The sequence below is a fragment of the Eurosta solidaginis genome, chromosome 2 (assembly GCF_040869045.1).
Source record: "Eurosta solidaginis isolate ZX-2024a chromosome 2, ASM4086904v1, whole genome shotgun sequence".
NCBI classification, from domain to species: Eukaryota; Metazoa; Arthropoda; class Insecta; order Diptera; family Tephritidae; genus Eurosta; species Eurosta solidaginis.
The window spans coordinates 9,564,946-9,573,083 of NC_090320.1; the positions used below are offsets into that span (position 1 = coordinate 9,564,946).

Here is an 8,138-nt window from a genome sequence, read left to right on the forward strand (position 1 = left end):
GCGGTAAACGTTGAGTAGGCATGGCTTTGATGCGAATGGTGAGAAATCACTCATTCATAACCGCAAAGTACAGTACTTGGTGACGTAGTCTCTTTATACTAACCTTTGTCCTACTTTCATGCATCGGCCATCCCATTTTCTGGGTAGGAGTACTATCAGACTTTGCATTTTCGATGTTATTAACCACTCGTGCATCGCCACTAAAGCTGATAAAGCTATAAAACAGCTGCCCGTTGTTTTTGAGTAGTTTTGATATAGTTTGAAGGGTCTGAACACGTTCATTACGGGAATACAAATAAAAAATTTATGTGTGAAACCGCAAGCGCTTCTTCAGCTTTAACTTGCCCAGCCCACGATTACTTAGTGCAACCTTCACCATTCTTACCGCCCACAGCGGTATAAAGCTACGTTTTTTTTCGAAAAATTTTTCAAAAACTGTCAGACCTTCAACATAAAAAAACTAATACACAGTGTTGTAGCTCATAAAATAGCAGTGTCAATTTTTATCAAACTAAAAAAAACTGTAAGGCGCAATAACCTCCGAAGAGATTTTAGGCCGAGCTTCTCTTCCAATTTGCGTCGTGCACTTTTTTAATTTTTCCTACAAAATGGCGGGACGGGACCTACTTGTTTTATGCCGACTCCGTACCACAATCTGCAAGGCAGATGAGTTTTCACTGATTGAAGCTTTTATCAAATTACGTCTATTAAATTATTATTTTTTTTTTATTTCCGATATTTACTAGGTATTTTAAAAATTTACACTGATGTTTGGCAAATTTTTTCAGAAGTGTTTTTCTGTTTTTTTTTTTTTCATATAAAGAAAACGTTGACCCTTTTTACTTAGGAAAATCTAAAACACACTTCGGAATTTTTGTTTTTTTAATCAATGTAAATTTTGAGAGACCTATAACTTATACTTTGTTGTAATAAAATTGATTTGGCTAAAAATTTACAACTTAAAAAAATCTGAGACTCCCAAATAAAAAGTTCAAAATTTTCGTAAAGTTTTCGTGGAATTTTCAACTTTTTTCGAAAACGCTTGAGGTTGGTTTGCATAGTTTCAGTAACAAAATTCATAGAATTTTTTCTTAAAATGTTAAACAGAAGAAGGGTTAAGGAAAGTGTCCCCTACTATTTCTCTGCGCGCTGTTGTACTGTGTGGTTTTTATATGGGAAGAAGTCATATGCTTTCAGAATAAGATACCAAAATTTAACGGCTAACTTTAGACTATCTTATTTTCTTTATTCTCATTTGAAAACATATTTCCATCTACAGTTATGCGCAATTAAACTAAACAAATTAGAAGTAAAAACAAGGAGACGTCTTCTTCAACAGCCAAATGCTCGTACGATGAAAAGATTATAGGCAGCAATAACATAGACTGAGAAGAAACAGCATATTCTTGTCATCAAATTTACTTGTTTTTATTGCAGCAATTGAATTTATAGTTATTGCGTCAAGATAATTTGTCCCCATAAGAATTATGTACATTATGGTGGGTCGATTTGTATGGACGAAAGTTAACCGATATCGCGTCATCGATTTTTCGATAGGATTTGGGCTCAGGAAAAAAGTTCGACTACGCATACCCAAAAAAATAATTTTCGAGCCTGCGAAATTTCATTTTTTTAATTTTTTTCGACTTTGATTTTTAAAGTTTTTTTCATGACCTACTAAAAAAATGTCATATGTATAAAAAAAAAATATTTTCGAAAAACTGTTATCGACAACGTTTTTAGTGGACATTTTTTGGTCGGACAGGGTATACATGAAAATTTTACAATCAACTAAAAGTTGGTCATGAAAAACACCTTAAAAATCAAAGTCAAAAAAATTCAAAAAATTAAATTTCGCAGGCTCAAAAATTCTTTTTTTGGGTATGCGTAGTGGAACTTTTTTTCCTGAGCCCAAATCCTATCAAAAAATCGATGGCGCGATATGGGTTAATAAATCGACCCAGTCTAATGTTCATACTATATATATGTATGTATGTATGTGTACGGTAAATATTTCATTATTATCTTCTATGCCTGTCGCCAATGCTTCCGCTTCATTGACTTAACTTTCAATCTTTTTTGTTCTTACGCTTAAAACAGCTTTTGGTTTTTGTTGCTAAGCAAGTCTTGGTTTTCAACATATTTTTTTTCGCAATTATTTTTGCTCATTTAAGTAGAAAAGCGCTGAGCAGACTTGCATGCTTTGTATAAAAAATTTATATATTGCCTCAAATGCAGTGAAGCTCATATACCCGTACCTATGTATGTATGTATACACAAATACATGGCAATAAATAAATACACACACAAAAATATGTAAAGAAAATTGCAGACATGCATTTAAACTATTTGCCAGCCACACAATAGCTTTGGCGACTGACAATACGCTCGAACGGATGGCGCCAATGCACACAGCTTTGGCTTATGCCATACTTAGCACAAACGATTTCCCAAAAGGTTTAGCAAAGGCGAAAAAATATGCAATAAAATGAAAACTGTTTTATTGTTAGCCTTTTCTTGACTTGTGTACACCAAAATACAAATACAAACACATATATAACGTTTTATATGTATGTGTGTACTTTCAACTCTTCCTCTATTCAACTTCATTGCCAAGTAAAAATAAACGACTTTATATTTTATTTAGTTACTCATACGCCCCGTTTCACTGCTACTCGCAACTAAGTATGAATTTGTATTTATTTGTGCAAGCTTGAGTGCTTACCAGTTTGGTCGCAATGCCACAAACTATTTTTCAATACAATATGTCAATTGCAAATGTTAGACAGCAATGTTCATTTGAATTTTTCTTTATTGCTGTGCAGATTTTTTTTTCTTCTTTTTTTGTGATTGTCAATATCATACTGGCGGCCACCGTGGTGTGATGGTAGCGTGCTCCGCCTATCGCACCGTATGCCCTGGGTTCAACTCCCGGGCAAAGCAACATCAAAATTTTAGAAATAAGGTTTTTCAATTAGAAGAAAATTTTTCTAAGCGGGGTCGCCCCTCGGCAGTGTTTGGCAAGCGCTCCGGGTGTATTTCTGCCATGAAAAGCTCTCAGTGAAAACTCATCTGCCTTGCAGATGCCGTTCGGAGTCGGCATAAAACATGTAGGTCCCCTCCGGCCAATTTGTAGGGAAAATCAAGAGGAGCACGACGCAAATTGGAAGAGAAGCTCGGCCTTAGATCTCTTCGGAGGTTATCGCGCCTTACATTTATTTTTTTTTAATATCATATTGAATAGAAAAACATATGCATACATACTTATGCATGCAAATAATCTCATTTGGAAGCGACGTATACTCCCTCAGGCGTAGTTTTAAGCAACAAATCGTTCTTTGTTGCAAGAATATTTTTATATTTTTTTCACTAAACAGCAATTTTTTTTTTTTTTTAGCAGTCACGGGTACTCAAAATACTAAGAATTATATTCTGGCATTGGAAAACGTGCTTGTCAAAGTCATATAACGGTACTAGAACAGGATCTAAGTCCTAAAATCAACAAACTGTAAGTATATACAAGTAAAATTTGTTAAAACTATAATTTATACTATTTTCGTTGCCTCATTTATAAAAAAATTCAAATCTGCTTTAACCCATTTGTGGTTAGGGTGCCAATTTGGAACACATGATTATTGTGCATAGAAACACAAAGTGTTGGTGACTGTGCAAATATAATTTCAGTTTTGGGTAGCCAGAAGGGTGGTGACTAAATTTACTATAAAAATATTAATAGGTTGATTTTGGTCTTTGTATATTTATTTGCTGCATTTATAAAATACGCACGTAAGGGTGTGTTTTACGTGTGAATTGCAATCATTTAAAAACATGAAAATTTTATACTATTTTGCTAACAATATATTTTTCAATTACTAAGTAATCAATTATAATACCATAGAGTAGAGTAGAAAAGAAATATAACCAATTGCGTTATTCAAAAGAAGACTGTCTCAATACGGATACACGGCTACATGTGTACTATATTTGACCCCTCGTTTGCATAAGGACTGGTACAGAAAGTTCTGCAATTTTATAACTCTCTATAAGTTTTTAAGTGAGGACATACAATGAAAGAAATGGTGATAGCAAAATCAACAAATCAATTCTGTTGTTCTTGACTTAACGCAAATTGATCGAATTATGGTTAATTCGACAGAGTTCTTTGTCAAGCGAACAAAATAGTTTAGTCATTTCAACAGAAGAGAAATTGTCGCTCTTAAGTTAACAAAATTCTGTAAAATTGACAGATTCCTAATCAATCTAACTGATTTTTTTGTTAACACAACTGATCTCACTGGCCATTTCAACAGCGATCAACAGTCAATACATGAGCAAATTTCAAAGAGAATTTTACGCTCACTGCGCTCTCTACTTTGTACTTATGTATGCTGTGTACTATATGTATGCACATATTTACGTATGTATATGGCGGCCGCCGTGGTGTGATCGTAGCGTATATCGCCTACCACATCGAAGACCCTGGGTTCACACCCCGGGCAAAGCAATATAAAAATTTTAGAAATAAAGTTTTTCAATTAGAAGAAAATTTTCCTAAGCGGCGTCGCCCCTCGGCACTGTTCGGCAAGCACTCCGAGTGAATTTCTGTCATGAAAAGATCTCAGTGAAAACTCATCTGCCTTGCAAATGTCGCAACATAGGTACTTTCGTACAAAGCTGTCGCTACAACTTTTTTTGTTCATTTGACTACTAAAACGGTCAATTACGAATCAACAATTTGTGCGCAATTGATTCAATGCGTTGTTGTGAAGGATAACAATTGACAGAAATTTCGGTTGAATTGTTCCGTATTTCGGTTGATTTTACCAGTATTTTTCTTTCAGTGTAGTAGGCTTTAAATTTATTATCCCAGATTTGGTGTTTTGTAGCATTATTAAAAATAAATAAGCTTGGAAAGTCAAGCCTTCAACAACGCGGAAATTGAGTAAGAATTAAGAGCGTCGTAAAAAATTGTTGTACATTTGTATGAATAAACCCAATGTTTTGTTACAAAAAGTTGACAAAACTCACAAGATTGTCCTATGATACTGCCCCAAAAACGGTTGTGCTCTTCAAGGAGTGCTTAGTGAAGGACAAGCCAAGAAGTGGCCGCCCAAATCCGGATCAACAGATGTCTAGTTAGAAAAAAATACTGCATATCTCGGGAGTGTTAATGGTAGAAGCAAGAAAATTGATATAGTTATACGAGGTCTTTGAGTAGAGGTAGGAGAGGAAGTCAACAATGAAAACGGGAAGGGTGGACGTAGTAAGTGAGAAATTAAAATAAAGGAAAGAGAGGCGATGTATAAGAATGGAATGAAGGGGCAAAACGGAGGGCGGAAGTGCATAAAATTTGCAAATACCCAAAAAGTTCGGTCGAAACAGAGTCTGGCGGGTCTGCTATCATAAAAAATCTAAAATGTATATATATATTCTGCATACAAAATTCTATAGAAATATGGAGCGAATAATAACTATTACTATAGTCTTGTTCTGTACTTAGATCTTTTTATCACTCAAATATTATTAGTTTTTTCTCAAATAATGAAAATCATATGGAACTGCTTTCTACTTACTAAAATTGTTACACCAAGTTAATCAATGTCTCAAGTTTTTCTAAATTTTTCTATTTTTTTATAATACTAAACAATTTTAACTTCAAATCCCACTCCCGGTATAAAAGGTTTTGAAGAAGTTTACAAAGGTTTAATCGAAAAGCTGTTACCTTGTGCGTTCTGATGTTGACTTGTGTCAATGTTTTCCAAAACATTTAAAAAAATAGTTTTAACTTCAGTTACAACTAAAACCTGCTGCGGTGATGGTTACTGGAGCATGTTTCTGATCTTCACTTCTTCATCATCTAGTTTTTTGGAAACTGAGTTTTGAATTATAAATCCCCAACATTCTTACTTCATACTGGTGTAAAAGCAGAGCCTTTATCCACTCAGCCATATGAATGCCCCTCTGCACGCTTTGTAAATGATCTCTGAGTATTGGCTTTTTGTTGCTATTCCTTTTATGCACATTTGGGTACATATGTATACTATATGTCTTTAATCCAAATTGTGTGGAATATTTTCAGGCGCGCTCATCAGAATTTAGTAACATAGGATTTTCGGCAGTACGTTATTAGCAAAGCTTCCGCTGTTCACTATTATATGTGTTCTTTTTATAATTTAAAGTTCATCTTAAATCCCAATAAAAGTTTAAAATGCGCTACTCTCCCGAAAATCTCTTTAAAAGTACTTTAATTGTTATTGCAACTGTGGCTGTGCACTTAATTGTGTGACAATGTTATTACGAGCTTAATTAATATCATGATGTGTACGAATTTTAATTTTTATTATTAAGCAGTGCAAACACTGATGATTTTACAATTTTAAATTCATAACAATGGTTGTTGCATTTGAAGATAATTGATACATTTATGTATGTGTAGATATTTACCATCAAATTATCACAAACCATAAACAATGCTAATTTAGCAACAATTGTGTGGGAAAAATAATTTATTTTCACTTTGTGTTTCATATTTCAATAAACTTACCTGCAACCACAAATATAAATATGGAATATGCAAATGGCGTAGACAAATATATTTAAAAAAAATTTATTATATGAAAAGTTTATTAATACAGATGGATTTTGGTTGTCAATGTGCATTAAATTTTCATTTTTCATGAATCCATATATTTAAAACAAAATAATGTATGTAAATAAATGCGACCTCAAAACGTTATTTATCTATGCGGATGCTATTGTTTTGCTGTTTATACCTATTTTAATAAAATAAAAATAAAAAAATAAAACAAGTACGGCGGGACTGTCTTCTGCAGTACTTTCATGACTGCAGCTGAACCTGTTGTAATTTAAAAAATTCATGAAATCTGAACAAGCTGATCCGTTACCGAAAGTATCAGCCAAACTCATTAACCTAAGCAGGGAGGACCTAAGAACTCTTACTGTGAACTATACGGGACACTGCGGTCTACGATATCACCTAAGTAAATTAAATCTATCTGATACCCAAATTTGTCGTTTCTGTGAGCTGGATGATGAAACGCCGGTTCACATTCTCTGCGAATGCGTCGCTCTAGCTAGGCAGAGACTATCCCATCTAGGTGGTGGGACTCTTAATCCCTATGTGATATGGAGTAAAAAGCCTGAAGAGGTACTTTTAGATACATCAAAAGCCTCCAGATACAAAATTAGGCTGAATTGTCTTGCACAATAAATCTGCACAAACGTTGCAGTGCTTCCAGACCTATCAATAATAATAATAATAGTTGTGTAAGAGGTATATGCCATAGGCTGGTTCCGACAAATGATTAATCAGACACACAAATTATCAGATATCTCAAAAATTGAGGGACTAGGTTTTGTTTAGGCACACAGATAGACTCACAGACGGACATGGGTAAATCAACTCAGCTTCTCATATTAGTGAGTCTACATCATCTTTTTTAGGGATCTAACATTTCATTTATATTTACGATACCAAAAAAAAAATATTTAAGTTTCGTTACAAACTTACTTTTATGCACAGTAGGGGCGAGAGGGCAACTACATGCAAAAAAATATATACCTGCCGCGGTTTATCCCCAAGGATATTCAGGCCGAGCTTTCTTTCTAATTTGTGTCATGCTTCTTTTTAATTTTGCTAAAAATTGGTGGGAAGAGATGTTTATCGCTACTCCGAAAGGTATTGGCAGATATGTTTTCACTTAGAAGCTTTTCAGGGCAGAAATGCACTCTGAGTGTTTTCCAAATCACAGTAAAGGGGCATCCCGCTTAGAAAAACTGTTTTCCAACTTGTTTCTAAATCTTAAATATTTTCCGTTTCAGCTAGAAGTAAACCTCTTTGTGTGGTCACTTTAACCATGAGCTTAGCTGGGGTTTAAATTCCCTAGTTCAATTTTCTCTAGCCCAGCCAGCATTTTTTGAAAATTTTGATCAAAAAATATTCAAATATCATACCCCAAGGTGATTAAAAACGTTCAAATTTAAAAGCATTTTCTGTTCGAAAATTAATGTAGCGTCGGGAGAAAAATGTACCTTAAATGTGATTATTCTTGAGTAATCATTTATGATTCATATTTCGAAACGCTTTTTATTGATATTTGGATATCATTGTAAAATCG

The 8,138-nt window shown here is 34.0% G+C and overlaps 1 long non-coding RNA gene across 1 annotated transcript in view; it reads left to right on the forward strand.

The window, feature by feature from the left end:
• The window catches only part of LOC137239250 (uncharacterized), a 443,310-nt gene extending 439,800 nt beyond the window's left edge, over window positions 1-3,510 (forward strand). Inside the window, exon 3 of the long non-coding RNA XR_010949311.1 lies at window positions 3,401-3,510. This is a non-coding gene — a long non-coding RNA (uncharacterized lncRNA). The remainder of the gene's footprint in view (window positions 1-3,400) is intronic.
• The last annotated feature ends 4,628 nt before the right edge of the window (window positions 3,511-8,138 follow it).